The sequence below is a fragment of the Melozone crissalis genome, unplaced genomic scaffold (assembly GCF_028551555.1).
Source record: "Melozone crissalis strain CALT ecotype California unplaced genomic scaffold, PUWL_Pcris_2 ptg000537l_1, whole genome shotgun sequence".
Taxonomy (NCBI): domain Eukaryota; kingdom Metazoa; phylum Chordata; class Aves; order Passeriformes; family Passerellidae; genus Melozone; species Melozone crissalis.
In genome coordinates, this window is record NW_026536235.1 from 71,979 (window position 1) to 89,601 (window position 17,623).

Consider the following 17,623-nt stretch of genomic DNA (forward strand, 5'->3'; position numbering starts at 1 on the left):
GAGAATGAAAAGAGAAAAAATAAATCCTCACCCACCTCAATCTCTCTCCCCAAATTAAAAACTCCCCTGGCCAAGCCTTGCAAATGAGTTTTTGTTGTTTGTGCAGTGAGGAGCCAGATTTTTAAAGGCTGGCTTTCAATTTTACAGCTGTTTATTACAGGCCTGAATAATTGCTGGCACGGTGCTACCACTGCTGTTGTTTGCTCTTAAGGTTGGGCCAATTACATATGTAAGCCCTTGATTTACAAGCAAAAGCAGAACTAAAGTTCTGTGGCCTACATTTCAAGAATGAGTGATGTGTCCATGGTCAGCTGTGGGTTCCCAAATTTATGCTGTGAACCACAGAGGTCCATGGCCATAAATGTGTGGCCCAGATTGTCCAAGGCATCCTGTGGCACGGGCTGTCACAGCACAGCGTGAAGGACATAAACAGGGAGCAGCGAGTGAGGCCCAGGAACCTGCCCAGATTCATCCCATGGCAGGAATGCTGAAAGATTGTGCTGCATTTGGGGAATTCACAGTGAACACACAGAAAAGAAAGGGAACTGGAACTGAACATAATGGTTCTGCAAGATAGACTTAAACCAAGCCTGTCCAAGTCCTGCTTCCCAACATGAGAACTGGTCTGTCTCCAGCTCCTCTGGGCACTCAGCCCTCTTGGGAGAGGAGAATCACAGAATCCCAGAATGGTTTGGGTTGGAAGGGACCTTAAAGCCAACCCCATTCTCCACCCCCTGCCATGGACAGGGACACCTTCCACTGTCCCAGGCAGCTCCAAGCCCCAGTGTCCAACCTGGCCTGGGACACTGCCAGGGATGCAGGGGCAGCCACAGCTGCTCTGGGAACCTTGTGCAAGGCTCTCATTTTCTTCCCAATATCCCATCTAACCCTGCCCCCATCAGTGTGAAGCCATTCCCCCTCGTCCTGTCACTCCAGGCCTTAGTCCAAAGTCCCTCTCCAGCTCTCCTGGAGCCTTCTAGGCAGTGGAAGGGGCTCTGAGGTTTCCTCAGAGCATTCCATTCTCCCCTCCACCTCTTTCAGCCTGTCTCCAGAGTGGAGGTGAATCCATGGAATAGCTGCTATCCACTGTGGAACTTAAAAATGGCTGATTGAAATCAAGCAGAGGATTTTTCTTGCTTCTGCACAACAGGCAGAGAATGGAAAGGAGGTAGGTCAGTGTCATGGCTGTTCTCCATGGGGTGATGGTTTCCAGACATCACCCACAAGTGCTGTGACCTGGACTCTGCACTGCCCAGCATGGGGAAGGTGTCACCGTGCTGTGCTGGTGCCATTGGGTGCCACCAGCCATGGGGTGAGGTGGGAGCCAGCCCAGCTGTGCTCCTCCACCCTGGCCTGGTGGCAGGCTGGTGTCCTTGCTGCTGGGAGAGCAGGAAGGGCAGGATGTGAGGAAGGGCAGGATGTTTGTGGGCACTGATGTCATTGCCACAAATCAGTCGTGGATGTTGTCAGCGGGAGGCAGCGGCGGCTCGGCTTGGGAAGAGGCCAGCGTGCCACAGCCCAGGGGCTGGCCAGAGGAGCACGCTGCACTCATATCCTCACTCATCACACAGCATATGGCTTCTCAGCCCCCTCCTGCAGGGTTTGTGCGGTCAGCTGGAGGCCGTGGCCACCTCCCTGGTGTGCATGGCCCAGGCTCAGTCTGAGTCCTGCTGATGGACTCAGCTTGGAGATGCTCTGCCCCACCTCAGCAAAGGCTGCTCCTGCTGCCATCCAGCTGGGCAAGAAGCATTGGTGCAGGACCAGTGATTTCTGGAGTGATTTCCTGAAGCTTCTGAAGGCAGAGACAGCACCCAGACCCCCCTGGCAGCCCCGTGGTGTGCACTCTGGCCCTGGCAGACCCATGGGCAGCAGAGCCATGGGGAGGCAAAGCCAGGTTTGTTTACAAGGCTGCAGTCAGCCTGGCTTTTACACCCCAGCAATTACTGGCAAGCCCTGGCTGCTCCTGTGCCTTCGCAGCACATGTGTGAACTCCTGGTTGTGTCACCTCCCTGTCCCCTCCTAGCGGAGTCTAGCAGTGGGAAGTGATCATCACAACTCACATTTGCCTGTCGTATGTCTTTCCACAGTTCCAGAGTGTGGAATGAATTGAACCCGCTTCCTCCTTCACCTTCAAGCTGTTCCTGGATGCAGGCAGCTCAGCTTCCGCAGCCACGCTCAGCTCTCAGGGCTTTTTCTGCCCTAGGGATGGAGCCCTTCTCTCCTGCCTGGCAGAACCTGCCTGGATGCTCCCCCTTGCAGAAGTGGTGTTCATCTCATGATCTTTTGGGCTTTTCCTAACCCTTCCCTTGCCAGGCTGAGGCTTTCTGTCCACTCCCTCCTCCACTGTGGCAAAGGAGGGCTTTTTGTCTTTGCCTTCAGGGTCATTAAATCTTAATTAACACGTTGGCTTTCTTTGTCAAGGTATCCGCTCTCTCCATCCATCAGTGATGTAGGGCACATTGCTGACATTCTCTTCTTCCTGCATAATTATCTTATTCCATTGCATCTTTTATGCGCAATCTTCCCTTCTGGAAGGGCTCCTCTCCCTGCTCCCACTCTCCCTGAGCACCCAGTTCAGCTCTGGTACCTGCCATGGCCTTGTTTCTTACACCTGCATATGAATCCTTTGAGTTATTCCTGTATTTTGTTAACTACCTCGATCATCTTGGCTCTTTGAGAGCTTGATTCAGGCATTCATAAGTGTTTCCTTCACCCTCTTTCTGAAAATGAGATCTGTGTCACCCAGCTTCAGTGCTCCTACACGAGTTTCCACCTGAGCTGGCTATCCAGCCAGGGACAGGGAATCTTCCAACAGGCAAATCATTCCAGCTAAGGCAGGAGTCAAAGGCAGCCTCGTCTCCCATTAGATAAATCATCTTTTCTGCTTGCTGCTGCTGACCTTGAATTTCTCAGATGCTTTTCAGTACAGATGCAGCCCCCTTTAGAGTGACCCTAAAGCTCTAGGCAGTGGATTTGCCTCTCTGGGTTAGCCAGGGCAAGTCCCATGGAAAAACAGACATGGGGTCTCTAGGGACATGCAGACCACAGGTCAGGACATGTTACTGAGGGAGCCCAGGCAGCTCTTATGGGCTGGAAGTCTTAATTGTAGCTGTCTGATGTTAACAGAGATGAATCTGACATTTGGAAAGGTTTGGGGGAATGTTTTCTTAATTTGTATTTAGGAAATGTAAAGGTATATAGTGAATGTTTAAAAACTAACAGCAACAGTAATAACAGTAATTATAGGTGGGCACAATTTTCTTTTAGCTTTTAATTAAAGTTGCTAGAAAAAAATGATTACTGTGCTGATACTTGGCAGGGACACTGATGTGAGTACCCACTTGTTTCTGAAAAATGCTATGGGATTTTTATGACCAGCAGCAGCACAACCTTGATTTTTAAATGTCATCCTAAATGTAGCAGTTACAGGCTCCTCTGCCATGGCATGTGGGTGGGTGAGTAGGGATGAATCAGAAAGCAGAAAGAATTGCTGGTGCTTTCTGTGGCTCCCAAGTTTTCCTCGAGGGCTTCCCACCTAGGAACTGGCTGGAATTATCCGTGGATTGTGTTGCAGTCCCTGGTCCCATGGCATCTCCTGCTGTTGCTCTCTCCTCTATTAATCCATGATTAAGTCGCTTGATGTAGAATGAGTTCATCAGGTTTCTTCAGGAGCTGGTATTCCACAGGATATCCTCTCTGTTTATCAAAACAAGATAAAATGAGAAAAATGTTTCCTAGCTTTTGCAGATGCAGTTTTCCATTCTCCCTCTGGCTGGAAACACTCCCCAGGCTTCACTTTCGGAGCTGAAATCTGTGCTTGGCATGTGCAAGATGGTGATTTGCTTTTGTAAATGGAGCAAAGTCTTGGTTTTGAGTCATGACTCAGTGAAACAAATCTACTTTTATCGACTAAAATGATTCTATTAGCACCATTAAACCCGCTGGGACCGGGAAGAGCCAGAGTGACATGGCAGTGGGGTGGATCCAGCATCTTCCCTGGCCTGCCAAGGCTCGGGAGCGATGAGTGGATGGGTGTTTAAGGAGCATCCCTCCCTCCCTCCCACCATGGTACCCGGGGCACGGCCGCAGCCGGGCAGGTGGGAGCGCAGGGAGGCTCCGATGGAGCTGCTCTGCCCGCCCGGGGAGGGGAGGAGCTGCGAGCAGATGGCAGGGTTAAAATAGGACAGAGCTGCGCCGAGCTGCTGCTGCAAGGGAAAGGAGTGAAATGCCTGTTCTCACACTTCACTTTGCGTCTCGGGGAGAGCTGCGGAGTGCCTGCGCTCCGCTGGCATTCCCAGCAGGAACGCGCCAGGCAAAGGCTTCCTCAGGTTTTTGATATTGTCTGATATTACTCAGACACTGCAACCCCATTGGTGACCCTGACGTGATCACAACAGCTGCTGCTGATAGAGCGGAGAGATGGATGGGGCGGCAAAGAGGAGCTGCCCACAGCCTTTGAGCTGTGAAGGGCGGCCTCCAGCACTGCAGGGCAACCAGGAAGAGTTTCCTTCGGCCTTTGAGCTGCAAAGAGTGGCATAAAGAGCTGTGATTGGTCTGGACCATCTTTTTTTTCCTTCTTATTAGTTTTCTTTTTGTAAGTGTGTCATGGTTTAGGCCTGGCACAGAGCCAGTGCCCCCATAAGAATACCCTCTCCCTGGTGTCTGCTGTGAGATGTGACCAGGAATAAGCAAAGCAGGCTCCAGCTTAGAAATAAAGAAAACTTTATTAACTAAACTACAAGAAAAGAAGAAAAAACTATAAGGGAAAAAAAAATTGAAAACCTTACAAAAAGCACTTTCCTCCTCCTCCCCACCAAAATTTCCCAATGCAATACATTCCCCCAAATCACCAACTCTCAGTCCGGCACCACCCTTTAGAATACTCAATCTTCAGTTCATGAAGAGGAGAGGAGTCCTTCTTGTACCATAGGCTTCCCTTGGAAACACGTTGAAACCTCGTGTGTTTCCATGTCACTCAGCACCGCCGGGAAAGTCCTTTGCCATCGTGACATCTTTCCTTCCATGCCCAGTGCTCTCACCACTGTGCATGGAGCAGACCTTGTTCTAGGGTTGTCTTTCAAGGATGCCTTGTCTCACTCCAAAAAGAAAGGCACAGTCTCTCCTTCGGGACATCTGTCCCCCCCATTTTTTTCACCCCCTGGGGCCGAGGGGTACTCACACTGAACCCTCCTGGTTCTGAGGCACTGCCTCCCCTCTAAATGCAGTCTCTGTGTCACAGGAAAAAAACTGGTTCAGTCTATGGCCGCACAAGAAAAGTCCAGCCAAAAGGCCACTCCGTCATCTCTCTCCCACTCAAGAGTCTTCTTCAATTCCCTCGGGCCTATCCCTTGTTATCTCATCTCATCTGATCTCTTATCTCTCTTCTTATTCAGCTCCAGGAGGATCAGCATTTTGCAAGGTCTCAATCATACAGGAAAAGGGTTAAAATTTTCAGTCTCTGCCTGTCCCAGAGCTCCAGAACTCCCATGCTGCCCTTGCATTCCCCCCCCCTTCTCCTCCTGGGCCAGCACCGCTATCGAATTCAGACGCTCTCTCGCTCTCTCTCTCGCGCTCTCTCTCTCTCTCTCTCTCTCTCTCTCTCTCTTCCCTGGGGGGGGCTGCCTGATGTCTCTTGGTCTCTTCCACCCTTCCATCCTTGGGCTGGGCCTACCTCATGGCTGCGTGGCTTTTCCCCTCCCCCCACCCAGCTGGCAGCTGGGACAGGGGGAGAGATCCAAAGCCTTTCCCGACAGCTGTCCCAAGAAGCTCCCGGGGCATGCAGCTCTAGGTTTTAACCCCTGTGATTTTTCTCAGAGGCGGTCCTACAATCTGAGCATCCATTGGCCTGATGGTAGTGACCACAGCATCCCAGAAATCCCATTTCCGGTCCAACCACCACAAAGTGGAAGACACCACTAGCATGGGAGCAGGGGCTTTGAAACTGGTGGATCCCTTCTGCAGGTATGGACTCCTATTTTAAAGAAAATATTTGAAAAATATGATGACTGGTCTTTATTAGTCCTAAGTCCGTGGTGTGAGATCCACGGACTGGACATGTTGGAAGCGGCTGCCCTAGCTTTAAAAACTTGGAAGTCGACTTGTAGAAGAATTCTTGGCAGAACAAGGGCATGCTATACTCCTACAGGAATTGGATGACCCTGGCCTGCGGATTGCAGAGTTACTTTGAAGACCATGTACCATCCTCGGAACAAGATAGACCATGTCCTGTCCTTGAATAGATACAAGGAAGAATAAGCATTGTGCAAGGACGAAGCCGGATGCCAAACAACTGCTAATTTAGCTCACCTTAGCTAAAACACTTACAGTGTGGCAACCTATCAACAAGTTACATGTATGTGTGAATACAGCCACTTAACCAATAAGCATTAAGCAGTGGTGGTGTGAGACAAGTGTATAGAAGCATAAATATGACAAAATTTCTAAATAAAGGAAGAGGACATGGAGCCACATTGGTGTGATTGTCATTTCTCAGCCGACTCTCCGTGGGACCCTCTTCATACTGGCACCACGAACAGGGACCCTCTGAGATGCTTGAATGCGGTTTGCCTAAATGTGGAAGACTCTGAAGCATCAGGCAGGAACCTGATTTGGGATCCAGAGAGTTGGAGGCAGGAGAGCAAACACAGAGACCAGAGTCCGGAGCTTAAGTGGCCGAACAAGTCCCTGCCAAGGTAAGACTGCAATGGAATTAGATGCGGCAATTAGATTGTTCACAAGTATCCTCTCTAAGAGAGGCGAGGACATAAAAGAAACAGAAATAGAAGCCCTAGTGAAATGGGCATGAAAAAGAAAACAATTTCTTGAGCCTTCCCTGTTATTTAGTACAACTGAGTGGAAAGAGGTAGGAAACCATCTTTGGGATAGCACAATAGAAGGAGGAAAAGATGGAAAAGAAACAAAAGAGTTAGGAGCCACCTGTAAATCTATTATTAACAGTTTAGAAACTATGAAAGCTAAGAAAAACATGGCTGCTGCAGCCACTGAAGCTTTAGGAGGCGATGTTAGTGAATGGCAACGAGAGATAAGAAACCCAACATCTCCTAAACCATCACGTCTTGCTACCTTCTTTGGGGTCAGAAATACTCAACCTCTGAATGGAATTACCACTCCTGTTTGCTCTACTTTGCAAGAAATGATAGGTAGTGTATCACAAAAACAAGAAGTTTCCCCACAGGAACTTTTTACAGGTGACCAAAACCGAAAAGAAGTACTCGATCGCCCTCTTGCAGGAGAAAAGCAGAACAATAAATCACTCAGAGCGATTAGTGGTGTGAGACCAAAAAGAGAAGCTACAGCTTGCAGGCAAGATAAAAAGAAAAAAGAATATTTTTCTCCATATTGTTCTTGTTCTTCATGTCATTCACCGTGCTGCTCCCCTTTGTATCCCCCCTTGCCTGAAACATCGTCAGATGAATTCAAGGAAGAAGAAGAAAGAAATCAAACTCGTGAATCAAAATACCCTAAACTTAATTATCTACTTCAAGAAATACTAAAGAAAATAGCAGAATTATCCTCCTGGCAAGAACAATTAGAAAAACAAACAGAAAACGTGAAAAAATCAGAAGTTTTACCTACACCCCTTTCCACTTCCGTGCCTATCACTCCTACTGCTCTACGAGTCCCTGGGTAGCTTGTGTCACCTCCACAGGCTCCCAAGCCAGAAAAAGATCCAATACAGCAACGCTGGTCAAGAGTTGTTCATGATGCAATCTTAGATGGAGAATCATGTGGAGAGCTTTGTGGACAGTTGGTTAGCTGAGAAAGGTCACGTCGACATAATGCTGCTGGTTAAGCCTGAAGGGGACAAGTATAGGAGTCAGCAGTCAGTGTCCAATAACAGGCAAGGACATTGTGCCCTTGGTGCAACAGTAGGATAGGGGAGAGCATTTTTGGCAGAAATATGAAGAAAAGTTTCAATAAAATATCCACAAGAATGCGGAAGTAGGCGTAGTTGCCTGATAAGTAACTAACCAATAGTGAGCTCACCTTTGCAATATGTATGAGCCTCATTAACACCGATATAAAGATGTGTACCTATCAATAAAGTTTGAGGTTTGCTGATCACTCATATTGCATGTCGCATTTCTCCCGCTGATCCCAACAACATGGTGACCCCAACGACGTGATACCAGTAATGGCGACCACGGGGGATCGGTGAAGGAGTTCGGGTCCTGTTGCAGCAAGGACAGCGAAAAGGCACCGCTGAAAACAGGGGCGGTGCTGCGCCCTGGGTGACTTCAAAGGAGAGCCTGGCCGATACGTGCTGCCGAGACCTTGTGGGACTGCAACAGTGCTGACGTTTTTAAAATGGAAAGGCAAGCAGCATATGATTTATTTACTTGCTTTTTTAAAAAGCTACAGGTTAAGGGCATAGATTTGAAGAAAGAGCTTCATGGGTTATTAGCTTATGGGTATGCACAGGGATTCTTCCAAAATCCTCATACAGTCCATGATTTAAGTGAGTGGCGAAAGTTTGGAGATAAGCTGTGGGAGGCGGTTTTAGATGATGATAAAACTGCAAAGAAGTTAGGAAAGTTATGGTGAGTGGTGCATAATGAGTTAGAATAATATCAGGTAGAAAAGAAGGCTGCACAGCAAGCTACTGCTGCTCATAGTAAGAATAGAAGTTATGGAGATTGGTCAGATTGCCCATTACCCCCTGCCACATCCACAGTTATCTTGCCACCAACATCGGCTCCTGCTTCAAGCAGCAACTCACTCCCCATAACAGCACCATCCGCACCACCTGTGCCCTGGCCAGACCCTCCCTCTCCCCCTCCTAGCAATGAGCTGATCCCTGGGGCAGAGAGTGACCTAGCGGGGGCCATTGCACAAGAGCGGAGGAAGGCATGGGCAGCGGTAGCAAAAGAGATCATGGATTCGGGGGATTGTGAGGCTATGGCAGCAGCTATGGAAGTGGCTTGCCCGGTGGTGTATACTGCTCTGGGCGGGGGTGGATTACAGGCAGCAATTACTGCTCTAGATTGGAAACTGTTGTCGCAGTTACAGTCCACAGTTAGTCAATTTGGGGTGACCGCTGAGCCCACAAAGCAAATGCTTGACTATATTTGGGGGACCCAGTTGTTATTGCCAGCTGATTGTAGAGGAATAGTGAAGCTTATTTTTACTCAACATCAGCAGCTTCTGTTTAATGCACATTGGCAAGCACTCTGCCAGGAGTGCATAGCAGTGGTTCGGCAACCTGGTGACCCTTTACATGGGGTAACCTTAGATGAATTATTTGGTATAGGGGTTTTTGCTCGAACAGAAGCACAAGCATTAATCGGTCCTGATAAATGTTGAGAGGCTATGCGACTGGTGAGACTGGCTATAGACAGGATAAAAGAACCAGGCAGGGTTCCATCATACATGGGTATAAAACAAGGAAGGGATGAATTGTTTGGATCTTTTATCGATAAGGCGGCCGATGCTATCGAGCGAGCTGGAGTAGCAGATTTTATGAAAGGGGCCTTATTCAAGCAGTGCGCACTTCAAAATAGCAACCAGGCTACGAAAAATGTGTTAAATACCCTAGGAGCTAATTGGACTATAGAAGAAGCTTTAGAACGCATGGCAAATGTGCCCGTAGGGAGTCAGGCAATGTTAGTAGAAGCTATTAAAGAGCTAGGGACAGGATTGAAGGAGCAGGCAGCAGCATCGCAGAGCCAAGTCCTTGCTGCCCTTGCGCCCCTACAGGCAGCAGCAACAAATAGTCCACGATCTCCATCTACTGGCCGATTTAAATGTTACCGGTGCAGAGGTATGGGACATACCCGACGAGCCTGCCAAGCAGCTAGCGTCTGGTGCCACAGTTGTCGCTCAGATACCCACAACACCAGAGCCTGCCGACGCCGCTCACAGACACAAGTAGCAGCTGTCAACACCTCAGCCCAGCCCCCCTTCAACCAGCCACCGCCGGGAGCCTCGGGCTGGACGTTGCAGCCTCAGTAGCGGTAACATTGATGATTACCCAACTGGAAAAGGTCCCGACTGCAATAAAGGGACCAATCATCATTGATGGACAGCCTATGGGAGCTTTGCTTCTGGGGCGATCATCAGCTACCATGATGAGATTATTTGTTTTAACTGGGGTGATAGACGCTGATTTTACTGGGGAAATTTGTGTTATGGTACATACTCCTTTTCCACCGATACAAATCGAGAAAGGACAGAGGATAGCTCAGTTAGTTCCATTGGAACAAATGACTAAAACATTACCCCCTCATCAATCACAGTCCAGGGGGGAACAGGGCTTTGGCTCCACTGGAGGACTTACTCTGTTAACAATGAACTTAAACGATCGGCCAAAACGTGCTGTATTGATAGAGTATCAGGGTGACAGGCAAACCTTGGAAAGTTTATTAGATACTGGCGCAGACTCCAGCATTATCAGCCCAGATTGCTGGCCCCACAACTGGCTGTTACAGCCAACCACAGTAGAAGTTACTGGGGTTGGAGGTTTAACGCTTGCAAGAAAATCACCCATGTTATCAGTAACTATCAACGGAATAATTTTACGGAGTGTTTTCTCAGTTGTGCCTTTGCCCCCTACTGTGCAGTGCCTCATTGGTCGGGACATTTTGGCTCAAATAGGGGTTGTGCTGACAAATGAGTACCCTTTGGGCTAATGGCCATTGCATGGACTTTCCCAATCCCACTCATTTGGACCATGGACACACCAGTGTGGATTAAGCAATGGCCATTAAAAAGGGAAAGTCTGGAACAAGCACATGTACTATTACAAGAACAATATGACCAGGGTCATCTACAGTTGTCAGTAAGCCCATGGAATACCCCTATTTTTGTTATTAAAAAGAAGTCGGGAAAGTATCGTTTGCTACAAGATTTACGGGCTGTAAATGAACAAATGGAGCCTATGGGAGCCTTACAACCAAGTTTGCCTAACCCAGCCATGTTGCCAAAGGACTGGCCACTGTTAATTGTGGATCTGAAGGACTGCTTTTTTACTATTGCTCTTCACCCTCGAGACACTCGGAGGTTTGCATTTACCTTACCGGCTTTAAACAGGGACGAACCAGACAAGAGATTTGAATGGCTTACTCTCCCACAGGGAATGCGCAACAGCGCCCCCTTGTGTCAGCTGTATGTTGACAATGCTTTACAACCTTTGCGACAGGCCTGGGCCAAAACAACCATTTATCATTACATGGATGATATTTTATTTGCGCAGCCACAACCTTTTACAGGCCAACAAATTCAAGAAATACATAAGACCCTGGAACTACATGGCTTAGTTGTAGCTCCTGAAAAAATTCAATTATCTGCACCCTGGAAATATTTGGGACGGACACTTACTGATCAGGTTGGTACCCTCCAGAAATTGGAATTGAATATTAAAATACATACATTGCATGATGCTCAAAAGTTACTTGGTGATCTGCAATGGCTGCGCCCTATTGTGGGCATCCCAAATGAGTTGTTAGATGAACTTCGACCTTTACTAAAAGGGACTGACTCAGCACAACCTGTCCATATAACCTCTGAGCAGGTTAAAGCACTTCAGCAGATATTGGACTGTGTGACACAGGGCAGTGTCCGGAGACGAGATCTCACCCTCCCCATACAGCTGACAGTTTAATGTGGAACTAAATTTTTACTGGGTGCACTTATTCAGCAAGACAGTAAAACGGGGGAGGCGTAGGCCTTAGAATGGATATCTCCTCCACTTCAACAGCATAAAACCCTTCTTCAAAAAATTTAAATTTTGGCTGACCTGCTAAAGAAGGGTCGTGAACAGGCATTACAGATTACGGGAAAGGAGCCTGATCAGATACGGATACCAATGAAGAAAGATACATTGACCTGGTACCTGATAAACAGTATGGAATTACAAGAGGCCCTGCTGGGAGCTGGAAGCATGATTGTCACTGATGATATTCCCACTATACCATTGCACTGGGTAGGGCAGTGGGGTTGGATTCAATGCCCAAAAAGATCACAGAAGCCCCTGTCGGATGCTATAACAACCTACATGGATGCAGGAAGAAAATCAAGAACTACTGCAGTGACCTGGCAGGAAAAGGGACAATGGCACCATCAAATTCTCCAGGCTTCCGAGTCGGATACTTTACAAACGATGGAGCTATTGGCTGTTGTATGGGCCATGATGCATTTTTCAGGGCCCCTCAACATAGTGACAGATTCTTTGTATGTTGCAGGAGTGTGTGAGTGGATAGAGGATGCCTCTATATAAGAGGTTCAAAACAGGAGGTTACATGAGCTGTTTATTCAGTTACAGAGGGCAATTAAGCTGAGAAAACATCCCTTTTCTGTTATCCATATCAGAAGTCACAAATGGGATATTGGTCTGGGAGAGGGTAATGCATGAGCAGATAAGTTAGTCTCAATTACACAAGTGACTCCAATTCCCAGGCAGACTATGGCCAGAGAGGCACATTCCATGTTTCACCAAAATGCAAAGGGCCTCCATAGAGAATTTCAGATATCTATGGAAGAGGCATGGGCAATAGTCAAAGCCTGTCCCATATGTAGTCATCAAAATGGGGGCTGCAGGTTAGGTCTGGGAGTTAACTCAAGAGGGTTGAGTACAAATGAGACCTGGCAAATGGATGTCACACATGTTGCTGAGTTTGGTAGGATGAAGTATGTGCATGTTACTATAGACACCTATAGTCATTTTATATGGGCCACAGCACAGACTGGTGAGAAAGCCGGACAAGTGGAGAGGCATCTCAGCAGCTGCTTTGCTGTAATGGGAGTGCGACTGTGTATTAAGACAGATAACAGGCCTGCCTGCTGCAGAAAAAGAATAAAGCAGTTCATGCAAATGTAGGGGATAGAACATGTGACACGCATTCCTAATTCCCTGACAGGGCAAGCAATCGTAGAAAGAGATAATGGTACCTTGAAAAGATATCTAGGTAAATACAACGATATTAGAGAGCCACAAGAAAGACTGTTAAGGTGTTTATTTGTTTTAAATCACTTGTGTGTTTTTGGGGAAAGCAAGGTTCCTGCTGTAATTTGCCACTATGTACAGGAGAAAGAAAGTGTAAAGCAAGACATATGGGTAAAATACAGAGATCCCAAAACAGAACAATGGCAAGGTCCTGCTAAGGTGTTATATTGGGGCCGAGGATATCTTTGTGTTTCTACCCCTACAGGATCCTTATGGATACCTGCTGAATGGACCCACGCAGCTGTGTTAGATGGAACCACCAGAACTCCATCAACTGAGCGCAGAAGACCATCAGAGAGTGGAAACAAAGCTGTTGATCATCCCTCGACCAATACTTCTTAAGTTGAAAGGACAGTGTATTTTGGCTATCGACCGAGCGATTGATCGTTGTAAATCCCTAGATTATATATTAAGCCTGCTTCAAGCGGTTTCTACATTTGAATTTAGAGGGCTTAGGAACCTAGCTTGTATTGATTGTCATAATAGACAGCTGCATGGGTATTGTTTTTTTGCGGGGGTTGTCAGCAAACTAAGTGGGTACATCAGACTCAATTACCTGACTTGTGGTGCAGGATCTGTGGATTTTATTGGCAGTTGGGCTCCTGGCAAGCAGAACTTCAGGCCTTTACAGGATTACCTGGCTACCAAGGGTTACAGTTGTATGAGTCACCAGAACAGAAAATTATTGCATGGTTTAGGTGGGAAACTCAGCATTTAGTTAAACGTGCTTTGGGACAGTCCAAGTTGCATATTTTACAGACTAAGTGTGGTAAGGGTATTCTCCTTTCACAAACAAGTATAATAGGTCCAATTTCTGCAGATCAAGATCCCAACCAAGCGTGGGACAATTGTCTGAGAGACCTAAAGAGGTTAAATCTGGGCAGATCAAGGAGAAAGAGAGGAAAGGAAAGAAGAGACATTCTTAATGACTTGTGGGAAACATGTTTATCTCCCAAATGTCTGGGTGGTTCAAAGCAGCACCTGGGGAGACCAGGGTGATGTGGCACATTTATGCTTTACATTGCTAATCCTCACCCTCTTAGCAGACAGTGCAGATGCTGCCGGAGAAATGAAAACTCATCATGCATGGACCCCACCTCAGCCTAAGACTAACATTTGGGTCGCCCTGGCAAACTTCACTAACCAGGAGGCTATTTGCCTGTCATTATCTTCTCCCGGTAATCCATTTACGACTTGCTTGGTTGGGCTGCCAGCAGATCCCTGGCCATGTCCCTCAGGTGTACCCACCTGCAAAACTGACAATCCTAAGACAAGTGTAGATAATTGGGACCAATGGGTTTCTCACTTCCCCGTAGCACCACAGGAACCCCAAGAATTGGAGCTATTACATTCAGTGATGGCAGATGCATGTATTAATTTTAACCATAGAAGCCAGCTTTCAGCAAAAAACCATTCCACTATTCTAACTTCCAGCATGGCTGTGTATCGTAATGCAACAGCTTGGTGCAATTATACCACAGGGAAAGTGTCAATCTCATCAAATGATCCTATTCAACTGCCAGCAGGTTAGTTCTTAATCTGTGGGGACCGTGCTTGGCCTGGTGTCCCATCGATGCTGCACGGGAGGCCATGTACAATTGGACGGCTGTCTCTGCTTACACCCAATACGTCCATGATATTAAACATGAGCCGCCACCGTCGTTGACATAAGAGAATGATCCATGCATTTACTGCTGACTGCAAAGATGATGTAAAATTTTGGTCCCCAGGGGCCATAATTGCAGCATCCTTTCTGACTCCAGTGGTGGCAGCTGCAGGTGCCCATGGTGCCCTAAATAATTTGGGATGCTGGCTTGCAAAGCAAACCAATGCCACCTCTTTGGCACTTTCTAACCTTTTGCTTGATGTTGATTCTATTCGTCATGCAACGCTTCAAAATAGAGCTGCGATTGACCTTCTTTTACTTGCACAAGGCCATGGCTGTGAAAAAATTGAGGACATGTGTTGCATGAATCTTTCTGACCATTCACAGTCCATTCATGCCCAGCTCGCTGAATTGCGAAGGTTGACTGGAAAGTTACAGGTAGAATGAGGTTTCGGTATTGATGGATGGCTCTCATCATTAGGCCTGGGATCATGGTTACATTCTGTTGTTAAAGTTAGCATTATAGTGGGCATTATAGCTCTGTTAGTAGTGTTAATTTTGCCGTATTTTTGCATGTGCTTACAGAACATGGTGCAAAGGCTGATATCCACTGCATTTAATCAGACTATGCTTGTCCAACAGAAAACTGGGGGAAGTGTGGAGAGCTTTGTGGACAGTTGGTTAGCTGAGAAAGGTCACGTCGACATAATGCCACTGGTTAAGCTTGAAGGGGACAAGTATAGGAGTCAGCAGTCAGTGTCTAATAACAGGCAAGGACATTGTGCCCTTGGTGCAACAGTAGGATAAGGGAGAGCATCTTTGGCAGAAATACAAAGAAAAGTTTCAATAAAATATCCACAAGAATGCAGAAGTAGGCGTAGTTGCCTGATAAGTAACTAACCAATAGTGAGCTCACCTTTGCAATATGTATGAGCCTCATTAACACTGATATAAAGATGTGTACCTATCAATAAAGTTGAGATTTGCTGATCACTCATATTGCGTGCTGCATTTCTCCTGCCGGTCCCAACAGAAATCAATCTGGGATGACCCCAAATGACATTTTTCAGCTTGCTCAAGCGGTAGCTCAGCCCTTCTTTGAACAGTTCTCTCCCGTCCCACCTGCCTTTTACTTCCACACTGCTCCCTCTTTTCCCCCAGTGAGTTCCCAGCTCATTGCAGTCTCCATCACACTGTTGCCTTCCTTGGTGCTCCTCTCCACAAGGAAGGCTGAGCCCCAGGCTTAGGGACTCATCCTGTCACTGGCTGAGGAGCAGCAATGTCTCAGAGGTCCAGTGGGATTTTAGTGTCATTCAGAGCTGCTCTCCAGCCCTCAGCTCTCCTCACTGCTGAGATCCCACTCCCTTTTCCTCGTCCTTGCAGCAGGATGAGCTCTGTGAATCTCCTTGAGCCTCCTCACCCTTCCCAGCCCATGCACCCACCTCAGTTAGGTTGAAGCTGAAGCTTCTCTGTTTCCTGTGGCACACCAGTCCAGTTCCCTGTGCAGGGAGCCCCAGCCCCAGAGCACAGCACACAACAGTGCAGTCCGGGCTGGAGCAGCTGCTCTTCAGCCCTGGCTTGGCTGTTTGCGGCAAGGGAATGCTCCCTGTTTCCAGCTCTCCCTGAAGGATGGCCCCAGGGCAGAGCCCAGCCAGGCTCCCACTGCAGCCCCTGGAGCTTGGGGCAGACAGTGCTCCCAGAGCTGAGGTTCCTGGGGAGAACCTGGAGCTGGGCCTTGCAGTCAGTGTTGGCATGTGTTGTGTTCTCATCTCCTGCAGCTTGAGGGGAAAACAAGCTGTGCTGCCAGGCCAGCACTGCCCCTCTGGGCAAGGCCAAGTCTGATGGGCTTTCCCATTCCAGAGGAGTCGGCGCTGAGCCTTGGTGGGACCTGGAAGGGCTGGAGCCAGGTCTGGCCGCTGCCCGGGACTCGCTGCCCACCAACCACCCCCACCCGCTGTGCTCCATCCTCAGGGACAGAAGGGTCTGTGTGTGCCAGGGGCTCTGGGATGTCTCTGTATTCATGGACAGAAGGGTCTGTGTGTGCCAGGGGCTCTGGGATGTCTCTGTATTCATGCACAGACGAGTCTGTGTGTGCCAGGGGCTTTGGGATGTCTCTGTATCCATGGACAGAAGGCTCTGTCTGTGCCAGGGTTTCCATAATGTCTCTATATCCATGGGTATGGGGAGGAACACAGAGAGTCTAAGTGTCAGTCACGTTGCTTGCACACTCCTTCCTTTGTATGCAAGACACATCCATGCACAGCCTCACGTATGGATATATTAAAAGGACAGGCATGGATAGAGGTTTCCCACAGAGCTCTAACTTTTACCTTGTAAGCCAGTGGCCAGGGGATTTTTTTTCCCAGCTCTGTGTGAGAAGGTGTCGAAGAGCTGAAGGAGCAGCATTCAGAAGCAGTTTCAGGGTTTCTAGGCAGGAAGTGGAGCTGACAATCATCCACATAACTCGCTGTATCCATCGGGATTGGCTGCTGGTTCTTTAGGAATATGGCCCAATGGAGACACAAGACTTGGAAAAATCCCATCTCTCTGTGGGTTTGTGCAAAGGGGGAGAAGCAGAAACTCTCTTCATGTCTTAGGGACTCAAGGTCCAAGGAGCTGTGGCTGCAGAGGGTGACCCGGGCTGGTGGCAGGTGAAGTTCTGTTTCTTGACATCCCAGAGTGGGACAGTACAAAGCTCCAAGCACCTCCAACCCCACTGAAGTCTTTGTGATGCTGCAGATCCTGTAGGAAAAGCTGCTGTCACATAATCCACTGGCATTTATGACTTTCATTTTCAATACTTGAGGTCAAAGTTTCAAACTGCAGTATTTTTACCCTCAAGACACAGTCATGCACAACCCATCTTTCAATTTCCTATTGCTTCAACCACAATTTAAAATAATTAAATATTGGAAAACAACCCCATAATCTGTGAAAGAAGGCAGCTGATGGATCTTTGCCACCAGCACATTTACAGAGTAACTGAGCTCTCTTTTTGAAAAGATCAGTTGTCTCTTTCTTAATCCAAAGTTAAAGATGATTTTTAACTACACATT